This window comes from Lactuca sativa, chromosome 8 (assembly GCF_002870075.4).
Source record: "Lactuca sativa cultivar Salinas chromosome 8, Lsat_Salinas_v11, whole genome shotgun sequence".
Taxonomy (NCBI): Eukaryota; Viridiplantae; Streptophyta; class Magnoliopsida; order Asterales; family Asteraceae; genus Lactuca; species Lactuca sativa.
Window position 1 is genome coordinate 26,429,929 of NC_056630.2, and position 13,759 is coordinate 26,443,687.

General features: G+C 44.4%; 1 pseudogene; it reads right to left on the reverse strand.

Annotated features, from left to right (window-relative positions):
* Positions 1 to 3,628, reverse strand: LOC111877226 (G-type lectin S-receptor-like serine/threonine-protein kinase At4g27290; annotated as a pseudogene).
* Positions 3,629 to 13,759: the final 10,131 nt, after the last annotated feature.

Consider the following 13,759-nt stretch of genomic DNA (forward strand, 5'->3'; position numbering starts at 1 on the left):
TAAGATAATAACAAAGTAGGTTAATATGATTAATACAAAATTAATATTCCCACAGTTTCTATTGAGATACAACTTCTTCAAAGTATTAAAATTTCATCGTTTGCTACTTTTATTGTGTAGGCAATGATCAATCGCTAGATGCATTCTAGTCGGTCAGGTAGCGCTTAGAGACTAATCGAAACCTAGTCGGGATTTTTACAACACTGTGTAAAGATGTGGTTGCTAACGAGCATACAATAGTGTTATCATGTATTCATCATCACCGAGTGATGAAATAGACTTAGATTCATGACTATCTTGAGAGAAATAGCCAGGCTGTTTGGGTTGAGGTAATGCACCCTCACCAACCAACATCAAAACCACTGATAACATAGTTGGCCTATCTTCTACATGATGTTGCACACACAATAATCCAACATGTATCACACGTTCTACCTCAGATATTACACATGTCTCACGTAAAGATGCACTCATCACTTCAATCGACTTGTCTTCTTTGAACAATCTCCATGCCTAGATCAAATGGATAAAAAGTGAGCATTGCGAACCTCTAATAATCGGTAAGTTATATGTTACCATTTACTTTTACCATGGTTTTAAGTTGATATTGAGGTTATTCGGCTATTTTGTAACTTTGGGCTTAACATTTTACATTAAAGAAATCACTAGTTTCAGGTCTAAAGATCTAACTTACATGTCCAAGAAGGTTGTCTCTATGGTCTCCATATGAAAATTCCCTGTTTCTTTTGCCACCGACTATCTCCAACACTAGAACACCAAAGCTAAATACATCTGACTTTACAGAGAACCGTCCCCGTAATGCATACTCTGGAGAAATGTAACCACTGCAGCAAAGTTAAATTAAGTAAATTGACATATTACTTGACTCTATCTTTTTCTTAATAAACAATGGTTTTGGATTCTTACTATGTCCCAACCACTTTTTTTGTCTTGGTGGCATTATCAAATCCTACAAACTTTCTAGCAAGGCCAAAGTCGGATATTTTTGGATTCATGTCACTATCCAACAAAATATTAGCTGCTTTCAGATCTCTATGAATGATTTGAAGGCGGGAATCTTGATGTAGATAAAGAATGCCTCGGGCCATTCCATGGATAATGCCAAACCGTTGAGGCCAATTAAGCATAGAACCTTGCGTATTATCTGCCAAAAAGATATTCACTTAAGTAATTCATCCTTTGATTTGAAAAGCAATTCAAAAGCATCATATTTAGTTAAACTGTAGAGATTCGGACCATATATAAATGAGTCCAAACTTTTGTTAACCATGTATTCATAAATCAAAATCATTTCATTTCCATGAATGGAATATCCAAGAAGCTTCACAAGATTCCGATGTTGAAGTTTTGCAATACAAATCACTTCATTCTCGAACTCTTCAAGCCCTTGTTCTGATGTGTCTGAGAGACGCTTCACAGCTACTTCTTGTCCATCTTGTAACACACCCTAAAACATTAAGATTAAAGTTTACTATTCTGATACACATCACATTCTATTCCAGAAGCATCAAGAAGTTACCTTATAAACTGGACCGAATCCACCTTCTCCAATCTTATTATCAATGCTGAAATTATTGGTTGCCTTGGCTATTTCATTCAGACTAAAAAAGGGTACCTCATCAAGATCTTCCATCCCTACACTACTATGTCTTTTATCAAGTGCATGTACCCTGTTTCCTACAAAATGATAAGTTGAATTGTTCTTGATTACATGATTTTCAAAAACTCAAAAAAAGGGAAAACTTCACGCTTGACACCTCATCAACAGCCAACACGGAGAGGCAAATCCCAATTTCCCTAAAGCTAGAGAAACATTGCGGGGACTTAAAAGACCCTACATTTATAGTACATGAAAAGTTCTCAAGCTAATTGAAAGTTGAAATCGTTTGGTTTATAAAAAAAAGATGATTGTGTTACTAGTAACTTTTTGTAAAAGAAAAAAAAACAAAAAGATGTTTGGCAAACTAGTAACTTTTGGAGTTTTAATACAAAGAAAAACATCTTTTTGGAAAAGTCAGGATTTCCTGACTTTTTGTAACTTTTTGGAAAAGAACTTTTGAGCTTTTAAAAGCTAAGCCAAACACACCCGTAGTCTTTTCTTTCTGTTTCTATATACAAAAGCTACTACAGACAGAAGCAATGCTGCTGCTGAGACTATCAGAACAATGGTGACTACTTTTGTTCTTCTCAAGTTCGAGTCCCGATCTTTTATCTCAGAGGCAGCCATTCTTACATAAAGATTTTGATCTTCATCATACTCTCTGATATCAATCAGATCACCAAACCACAACAAACAACCACTTCCACCATTTCTGATGTCTAAATTTGCATAAGCTGTACAATTACAATTCGTTTTACAAGCTATCTCACATTCTCCAAGTGTCATACTTTCATTATACCATGAACGTTGTGTGTCGGGAAATTTCAATCCCGCAAGTCTCTTAAACCCATCGCCATTCCCACAACTCAAAGGTTTTTTAAGCTTACACCCACTCGACCAATCAGCTGCATTCCATTCTTCTTGGAGTGTCGGCTCAAACCCATCCATACACCTACAAGGTGGATATCTATTAATGATACAACTTCCATAAGGCCCACAAAGCCCATAAACACCACAGTTATCTATTTTCGCATTTCCATATTGAATCCAGTCGTGCATTCGCTCAATCCAGTGCAACTGCACTATATTTCCATCCGACATCAAAAGTATTCTCTGAGCAACTGAAGTTTTAAGTTCATATTTATAATATATTTCTTTCTTGTTAACAACAAACTCAGCTAAGTAAAGTGGATTTGGTTCGTCCATAGGCAAACCATGGAACTTCACACCATTCCATGGTCCAATCCTGAAGTGTAATTCTGAACCTTTCCTTTCAAATATCTGCGGATATCCATTTGTGAAAACAGAGTATACATACGAACCTGGAAAAGGGTCATGGAGAGTTTTCCATGATGTCAGATACCTGTCCATTCCGGTCAGCAAGTCCTTCCCGAATTTCATCCCGGGCAGCAATGTGTCACCAGGATAATCAAAACTTTGCCAAATCATATTTCGGTTTTTATCCCAGACAACAAGGTTTCCGGTATCCAGAAGCTGTGCCACTGGATCAAGATTTGTTATAGATACCGTGTAATTGGATGACCAGATCACGGTGGTGCCGCCACTGTGAATCACCGGACCTCCGGAGCTTCTGAGTTTGAATTCGCCGGAGTCATCTGTAATTGGCGTTTCCCTGTTGGCTACCCATACAACGGTACCTGTTGAAATCTTCTTGTACCATATTCCCAGGTACCGATTCTTTGAGTTTCTGGGGCTAAAAAGCCGAGTTGGAACATCTCGCCATCTGAAACGATTGTGTTACCATCTTTTATAGGTTGGTTTGCGTGTATTTTGTCTACTGCTAAAGATTCTGGAAGCAGAAAGAATGAGGCAAAGGCAAAAAGTATAAGTATGGAATGATCCTTCATTGATGATTAGATGTTGTTGGGTGAAAGTTGAAGACGGTAGATATTTGATCAATTGAGGTGAAAGACTAATTGGTCAACGTATTGAAAAAAGAAATATTCTAAACGATAATCCGCTAGCCAATTTTGAACTACCTCTTCAATGAACTTTGCTTAGATTGTTCCCATTATTGTTCATCCATCGTGGCTCATATAAAATATAAAATTGGTTATACACTATTCGCTGTTTGAAAAAGAAAAACAAATAATTGGTTGTACAGTACAATAGTCATGCTATTGTTCTTTGGGTAATCTTGATGGGTTATGGGTCACAGATGAGTTGCGGGTCAACGTGTAAGCCACGGGTCAGTAGTCATGGAGTGGAGAATAAGGATGAAATAGTTGCATGTTTATTTTCTCTCTTTTGTTCACTGTAGGTGGTATAGTGGTAGTGGTGTAGCAGCTTAATTATTTAGTCTATAAATAGTGTAGGATGTTTTCTTTAATAGATGTAATCCGTTTCCATTTGCAAATATATATAAACGTAGAGAAAACCAAATCACGTTGAGCAATAGATGAGAATCGATAGTTGCGGGTTTGCTAGTGAGTTTAAAGGAAGGGCTGATTACCAACAATTGGTATCATAACACAAGGCTCGGTTGAAGGGGCTGTGAGTTTGTGCAAGAAATAGCATGCAAGAAATTCATAGCAAGCAACAAGCAAGAAGGTTGTCGCATAGTGTGTAGCAAGTAGCATGCAAGACAATCATAACAAGTAGAAAGTTTCGGGTTTGTAGCAAGTAGCAAACAAGAAACAAAATGAAAGAAGCAAGAACAAGATAGAAAGAAAGAAGGTACCAAGACGCAAGAAGATCGAAAGATGTTGGGGGAATATTAGGGTGATGGTGGAAAACCGGATTCCTAATGTATCGTGTAAGTTCACTTTCCGAACTGATATTTCCACCTTATGTCTAGGTCATAGAAAATCCAATCTAGGATAATCCAAAATGACACTTGTATATTTAGGCACAGAAACACAAGCCAAATCACTGAATATTTGCTTTAGAAGAAGAAGAGTTGAGAAGCGTTCTATACGGCTCAAAAGAGTAGCTGTATATATACATGACATATTAGAATTTTTTATTTTTTAAATTAGTTAGGAGAATCTCGAATTTAATGGCTTAATTAATGATTTCCAAAACTAACGAGATTAGTCAATCTTACCATAATCATCCACTAGATCTCAGTTTTTCCATAACGAGACTAACTCAAATTTTCAAAGACCTTTTGGGGTGTTGCCCCAAACCCCGCAGGAGGTGCTGACCCTCGACCCCGTGTGTAACAACCTAAAAACAGAGGTAAATTTTTTATTTTTAAGAGCAATAGTTTTGTTCACCACATATCTCCAAATCAATCACCAAAAACCGAAGTAAGAACAATTCTGAAGCCAAAGATCAATTCGAGATGCATCTTAGTGTTAAAGTGTTTTTGAGTCTGTAATATGAATTTATTGTTACAAGTACTATTTTGTTCTGTTCCTATTGTCTTATAGTATAGTACATGAGACAAGATCAACAACAGCAGCTGTGTCAGCTTGTTGATCTTCAGAAGTCTAGCAGTCCAAGCTTACTTTATCTTATTTGTCTTGTACTTACTCCTTGACTATTTAAGGAGTAGTCACCTTTTGTAAAATGTGTGGAACATGCACCTTTTTTCACATCTATCAAGAATTATTCAGCTAATCATTATCTCTTACATTCTTCTTGTTCTTGAATCACTTGACAATGTTCATACTTATTAATCATTTATACTTTTGAGCAATTTGTTGATTATCTCAATTCCGAGACAAGAATAGGTCACCAGATTTAACTGGATTCGTATTATTAGCAAACATTGATCTTAAGTTAATTCAAGATTTAAGTTTTCAAACCTTGTCCGTGCACCTTCTTTGCATTCACAATTGGTATCAGAGCCTAAGTGGTTGTCCTTTGAATCCATAAGAACATATTATAGTTGGTTATAGATCACTCTGGTATCTAATTGTTTCTGTGTTCAGGATAAAGGTTCTTCTATATACCACTTCAGCTCTAATATCTTAACTTCAATGGCTACTTCTAATTAATATCAACAAATTATTCAATGCAAATAAAAAATAGCATGGGTTGCTGTAACGACCCAAATTTCACGTCCAAAAATTTCGTTATAACACATTACATAAAAAGCATTAATAGTTAAAACATTGTTTGATTAAACCATTTCACATCGAAAATCAAATTGAAAACCAAACAACCAAAATGTCAAAGTGTCAATCCCAGAATAAGCTAATAACTGCGGAAACAAGAGTGTGTGTAACATGCTGCTACCGTGTCGGCTCCTTCCCCTTGGCTAAAGAGGTACCTGAAACAACAACTGAAAAACGTAAGCACAAAGCTTAGTGAGTTCCCCCACCGTACCACATACCACAATAATCACATAACACACATATATTGTCAGGCATATCTGGGTGCCTGACCTACCCCTTCGGTCCTCTCGATCGGGTATTGCCAAGCATATCTGGGTGCTGGCCTCCCCTTCGGTCCTCTCGACCGGATATTGCCTAGCATATCTGGGTGCTGGCGTCCCCTTCGGTCCTCTCGACCGGATACTGGAGACTATCTCTCCCCCTCTACTACTACCACATAGCACATATCACAATATCAACATCCAACTAGCATGACTGGGTATAACTACCCCTTCGGCCCTATCGACCGGATATCTTGGGGACTATCTCCCCTACCACTACTAACACATAACATCATATCATATTAGCACATAAACATAGCACATGTAGTAGTAACCCCTAGATGAATATCACAGAGACAAACATCTACATAAAACTCCTACTGGTGGGCCGACATTGTGACCGTAGACCCACCGCTACTGGGAGGCAACTCACCTCGAAAAGGCTGCTGGTCTGTGTGGGAATTGACTGTCTACTGCTGCTGCTACTGCTCCGGACGTCCCCCGGCTATAATTCCCACAAAAAGATCAGTCAAACACCGCTAGATGTTCTTAGGGTTAAATGACCCTTTTTACCCCTTACCAAGTCAAGTCCAGGTCAAAGTCAACTTCCAGTTGACAGGACTCGCCGAGTCCGCGAGCAACTCGCCGAGTCCATCCCTCACTGATCCGGTCCCACTCACCAGGTCCCTCTCCCCACTCACTGAGTCACCCTTGACTCGCTACCCGGGACTATGGGGCCGACTCGAGTCCCAACTCGCCGAGTTCCTCGAGCAGATCCCCTGCTCGCTTTCAATCCACACCAGAACACCCCATACGAGAGTTTGGGATTTCGGGACTACGTTACACAGTTAATTCCGCGTACAGGTATGAAGGGTTGAGCCTTCGATGCTTAAACCCCTCGTGTTCTGTGGATGTTCATATGACTCGCCGAGTTTGAAGAACTACTCGGCGAGCTCCTGGCAATCTTCATAGGACTCGCCGAGTTGTTCATCCAACTCGCCGAGTCGACGACCATCTTCATAGAACTCGCCGAGTCCTTCGACCCATTTCCTGAGTAGGCCAGATCTGGGACATGCAACACTTCAAAACCATAGATCCAAGGTCCTAGGGCTCATTTACCACGTAAAGTTGTAAAATTTACGTGCATGCATGGCCCTATGAGCTCAAACATGCAATTCCAAGCTCTTTAAGAGGTCCTATACTCAATGGGGACCTCAATCACCTCAACCACAGAGACTTTATGCTACTAGGATGTCCAAAAGGTCCAAATTCGAAGTCCTTATAGAACATTAACCTTAGACACATAGAGATTTAGGTTCTTAGGGCTTAAAACCTCTTTTTAGGGACAAAAAGGGGACTCAATGAACTAAAGATCAAGGTAGGAACTTTTCTACCTGAATAGAAGCCCTTCACAGAATAGATTCCGGATCTTCTTCCCTTCTTGCACTCTTCAACCTTCTCCTTCTTCTCCTAAGCTCCAAACCACCTTCAAAATGCTAAAAATCACCCACAAGGACTCAAAGGGGGCTAGGGTTTCGTTCTACAAATCTCTGGGAGTGCTAGGGGAAATGGAGGCTGGGTTAGATTGTTTAAATAGGGTGCAAACACCCGGGTTAGGGTTTAAGTCCAAACAGGGTCTACTCGCCGAGTCCCTCGGACCTACTCGCCGAGTAGACCGAGTAGATCCCGCGTCTAGTCCCGCTTCTACTCGGCGAGTTAGTCCTTCAACTCGCCGAGTCCAAGGTTAATCTTGCAATATAAGGAGATTTAATAACCAAGAATACATACCAGGAACCAGGTGCTACAAATCTCCCCCACTTATTTTAGACTTCGTCCTCGAAGTCTGCTGCTCGATCCTGAAACAGCTCGGGATAATGCTCCATCATCTCGTCCACCGGCTCCCAAGTCCGTTCTGAACCCTTGCGGTGCTGCCATTGCACCTTCACTAGCTCCACCCTCTTGTTCCTCAAATCCTTTGACTTCCTGTCGAGGATTGCGACTGGGCGCTCAATGTAGTTCAGGCTGTCATCAACCTGAATATCCTCTAAAGGCACTATTGCTGAATCGTCCACTAGGCACTTCCGCAGCTGAGAAACATGGAAAGTGTTGTGGATCTGGCTAAGCTTGACTGGCAGATCTAGTCTATACGCCACCTTGCCCACCCGGGCCACAACTCGGAACGATCCGATGAATCTCGGGCCTAACTTGCCTCGCTTCCTGAATCGAATGACGCCCTTCCAAGGCGACACCTTCAGGAGAACCATATCCCCGACTTGAAATTCCAAGTCGGATCGACGCTTGTCGGCATAACTTTTCTGCCGACTCTGAGCAGTCTGAAGCCTGCTCTGAATCTGCTGGATCCCCTCGGTCGTCTTGAGCACCACTTCGGTGCTCCCCATGACTCTCTGACCTATCTCACCCCAGCATATCGGGGTCCTGCACCTCCGACCGTACAACATCTCAAATAGGGGACGGTCAATACTCGCGTGGTAGTTGTTGTTGTATGAAAACTCGGCCAAGGGAAGGTAGGTATCCCAGCTACCACCGAAATCCAACACGCATGCCCGCAACATATCCTCCAAAGTCTGGATGGTCCGCTCGCTCTGATCATCCATCTGCGGGTGAAAAGCGGTGCTAAAATGAAAACGAGTGCCCAAATCGTCATGGAATCTCTTCCAAAACCTGGAAGTAAAATGCACATCCCTGTTCGAGATAACCGACACTGGCACCCCATGCCGCGCCACGATCTCCCTGATATAGATGTCGGTCAATTTCTTGGCTGATTCGGGATAAAGTGAGCACTCTTTGTCAATCGATCCACGATGACCCAAATCGAATCCACTCCACGCGCGGTCCTGGGAAGCTTCGTGATAAAATCCATCGTGATATCTTCCCATTTCCACAACGGGATGTCCAACGGCTGCATCTTGCCATGCAGTCTCTGATGTTCGGCCTTGACCTTCCTGCAGGTCAAGCACCGCTCGACGTACCATGCCACATCCCACTTCATGCAGGGCCACCAATAATCTGGATGAAGATCCCTATACATCTTCGTCGCCCCGTGATGAATAGAGAACCGGGACTTGTGCGCCTCCTCCATCAAGATCTGGCGCACGCCTCCATGATACGGTACCCACACCCTACGGTGTAGTGTCAATAGTCCTCGGTTATCATAATCGAAGGAAGAAACCTGTCCCACCACACGCTCGCTCTTCCGATGTTCCTCCTTGATAGCCTCCTGTTGGGCCTCCCGAATCTGCTCCAACAGGGGAGTCACTACTGTCATCCTCATACAAATATCCCTGATCGGTGCCGCCTTGCGGCTAAGTGCATCGGCCACCACGTTGGCCTTCACTGGGTGGTAAAGGATCTCGCAATCATAATCCTTCACCACGTCCAACCACCGACGTTGCCTCATGTTCAGATTCGGATGATCCATGAGGTACCTCAAAATCTTGTGGTCCGTGTAGATGGTACATCGAACCCCGTAGAGGTAATGCCGCCAAATCTTGAGGGCAAAAACCACCACCCCTAACTCCAAATCATGCGTCGGGTAGTTTGCCTCGTGAGGCTTGAGCTGCCTCGAAGCGTAGGCAATGACATGCCCCCTCTGCATCAGTACCGCGCCCAACCCTGAAATGGACGCGTCGCAGTATACCACAAAATCCTCTACGCCCTCTGACAGGGCTAACATCGGGGCCTCGCACAGTCTCCGTCTTAGTGTCTCAAATGCAGCCTGCTGCTCGGGTCCCCACCGAAAGACCACGACTTTCTTCGTCAGCCGCGTCAGGGGTACGGCTATCTTGGAGAAATCCTGAATAAACCTCCGATAGTAGCCTGCTAATCCCAGGAAACTCCGAATCTCAGATGGAGACTTCGGAACCTCCCATCTCATTACGGCCTCGACCTTGGCCGGATCGACCAAAATCCCGTTCTGGTTGACGAGGTGTCCGAGAAATTGCACCTCGCGCAACCAAAACTCACACTTGGAGAACTTGGCATACAATCTCTCCCTCCTCAGGGTCTCCAACACCTCTCTCAGATGCTCCTCATGCTCCTCCTGGGTCTTGGAATAAACCAAGATGTCATCGATAAAGACTATCACAGACCGATCCAGCATTGGTCTACATACGCGGTTCATGAGGTCCATGAACGCGGCAGGAGCATTGGTGAGCCCAAACGGCATCACCACGAACTCATAATGGCCATAGCGCGTCCGAAACGTGGTCTTCTGCGTATCCTCCTCCCTGACCCTCATCTGATGATAACTCGAACGCAAATCAATCTTGGAGAACCAAGATGCTCCCTGAAGCTGGTCAAAGAGGTCATCAATCCTCGGGAGTGGGTAACGGTTCTTCACTGTTACCTTGTTCAGCTCCCGGTAATCTATACACATCCAATGCGACCCGTCCTTCTTTTTCACAAACAGAATCAGGGCCCCCAGGGTGAACTACTCGGACGAATAAATCCCTTGTCTAGTAGCTCCTGCAGCTGCGTAGACAACTCCTGCATCTCGGGCGGAGCCAACCGATACGGCGCCTTGGCTATCGGAGCCGCACCAGGAACAAGGTCAATCCTGAACTCCACCTGTCGCTCCGGAGGTATCCCAGGAAGCTCCTCCGGGAAAACATCTGCAAAATCTCGAACCACCGGAACCTCGCTCACTGTCGTCTTACCCGCCTCCCAGGTATCCATCACATACGCGACATATCCTGCGCATCCCTGCTGAAGATAGCGCCTATCCCTCACTACTGAACATACAGTGGGTCCGCCATGTGGCCTCTCGCCATGAATCACTAACTCTCCCCCACCTGGGGTCCTGACTCGCACTAGCTGCTGCGCGCAATCTATCACTGCCCCATTAGGGCTCAACCAATCCATGCCTATAATCACCTTGTTCCCACGCAGCGGAATGGGAACCAAGTCTACCAAGTAACGCTCCTCAAACAAACGCAATACGCAATCTCGAAATACCATCGATGCCCGCACCGATCGATCATCAGCAATCTCTACCTCTAAAGGGCAATCTAACTCGCCCGAAGACTCCTGAAACTTCTTGCTAAGCGCAAGGGAAACAAATGATCGGGACGCACCCAAGTCGAACAACACCTGAACTGGGATGCCGTTCACATGGAATGATCCTAATGCATACATATACATACGGAGCACATATCAATATCATAACATTATAAAAATAAAAGAGAGGGAAAGAATCATACCCGTCACCACATCGGGTGCTGCGCGTGCCTCCTCGGTAGTCAGCTGAAACGCTCGACTCCTCACCACTGGAGCCTCTGCCTTGCCCTACCGGCCATCCGTGATCCACAGGGTCGCTGGAGCTGGCGCCTCCACCGGCGCTGAAACTGTCAACTGGGGGCAATTGACCTGCTTGTGTCCCCTCTGGTTGCAGTGGAAACACAACAACTCAAATGTCTGAATAACTGCTGCCGAAGCAGTGCAATCCCTGCTAAAGTGCCTAGACTTGCCGCACTTGTAGCAGCCTGATGATCCCAACCTGCACGCCCCCTCGTGCGTCTTGCCGCATTTCCTGCAGCGTCCCCGTCCCTGTTGGCCTTTCGGCCCCGCATCTGATCCCTTGGGCTTCTTCCCCGACGCCCCTCCTGACTAACCCTCTTCTGCCTTCCGTTTTCGGATGTGTTCCAAATCTATCTCCCTCTCCCTCGCCCTGTCAATCATGGAGTCCAGGGTAGGGCAAGCTGAAAAGCTAACATGCTCCTGGATGTCAGCTCGTAGCATATCATGATAACGGGTCCTCCTCATATCCTCGTCACCAGCATACTGGGGCACCAACAAAGCCCTCTCCCGGAACTTGGCGGTGATCTCCGCCATAGTCTCCGTCGTCTGTCTCATGTCTAGAAGCTCCCTGGCCAGCTGCTGAAGCTCGACAGCCGGCGCAAACTCTGCCCTGAACCTGGTCACAAAGTCCGACCAGGTCATAGCCTCGATAGCTGAGGCTCCCAATGAGTCACCCACTGACTCCCACCAATCACGAGCTCGGTCTCGCAAGCACCCTGCTGCATACCTCACCTTCGACCCCTCGGGGCATATGCTAGTCAACTGTGCAGACTCGATGTCTGTAATCCATCGCCTGGCAGCAATGGGGTCTTTCACCCCATGGAAATCTGGCGCACCACTGCCCCTGAAGTCCTAAAAGGACAGTGTGCGAGGACTCGACTTGCAAGATTCCATGTCGCTCCTCAACGCCCTGAGGCGATCCTCCATCAACTCGATGATCCCCTCCTTGATCGACCCGAAGATAATGGGAGTCGACTCAAGGATACCCTTGGTGATCTCTGACGCGATGAACTCGCGTAGTCCCTCATCTACCTACTCGGAACCTGATCCCAACCTGACCCCTCTCCTGAACCGCCATATACCGGCCTCGATCGAAGTACCACCATTCTGCAATACATCACAACAATCATTAGTGATACTGATACTTCCTGAGGGATCACAACTACTTACAAGTTCCCTGATCTTATCTTGGCCTTCCTTGGTTCGGGTACGGATCCTCTGCTTTCCGTAGTACGAGCCCATACTACCTTCCATATCTATCCATACCTTCTTCAAGGACTGCCTCAACTCCACCAGATCCCTTTCACTATGGCTGATCACTACTATACTCATCCTAGGCTTGCCCAAGGGAAATCTCCGACTCTACTCGATCCAGTCCTCAGCTGCTGCAGACCTCCTTGTAATGCCAATTAGCCACTACCCGAGTACCATCACACGTGACGAGGCTCAGATAATCCTTCGAGTACTCGACTCGTCCCTACAACGGTTGGACTCAAACAAGAGCTGCGCAGTAGGATCAAATCCGGTACTCTAAGATTATTCAACCCTGATCACCTGTGACGTGATGTATTCGCCTAATGGCTAATTCCCATTATTCAGAATCCCACATAGCACGAAGCAAGCAGCATTCAGACGAGGGAAACAACCTCAAGCAACTCCGCTCTCATAGAGAGAAACTGAACTAGCACACAGTGCTAAACTCATACTATCAGGCATAACCTAAACAGGCTACCCTACTGCTGTCTACTCGATACTAGCATGCAATTCTCATACAACTGAAACACATAAAGCAGGCACATAAGGCATCACTCCTAGATCCTTAGTCCTATTCTAGCATGCTGTTCTACAAAAGCTGATAAACATAACATAAACTTGTATGGGTACTTTGGGGAATACTTACTTGAGCTCGGCCGAACGCGCACATCACACACTTCGTTCTTTCTCGAAACTCTTTTCTCAATTTTTAGAAAACATTTTCTTTTAGAAAATCCTTTAATCCCTCGATTTGAGTTCAGACACCCCCGAAGGTGTGTCCGAATCACTCAAACCAGGGCTCTGATACCAACTTGTAACGACCCAAATTTCACGTCCAAAAATTTCGTTATAACACATTACATAAAAAGCATTAATAGTTAAAACATTGTTTGATTAAACCATTTCACACCGAAAATCAAATTGAAAACCAAACAACCTGTTAGGTTGTGTTTTGTGTTAAGTATTGTGTCTATTGGGCTCGTTAGCTAGTCCATTTTGTATCTCCGGTATGGGCCTGTCCATCCGTGAGTTTAGTAGGGTTTAGTATATATAGGAGCTTGCATGCATCCTAGAAGAACGACGATAGAATAGAACGATCAGAAAGTGATTATTCAACAAGTTTATTATTATCGTTCTTGTAACCCTAAAATCCTCTATAGCGGAAGTTCTTAGTCGAGCTCTGTTGAGGATTGTTTGATCTAATCATTCGACACATATTGATC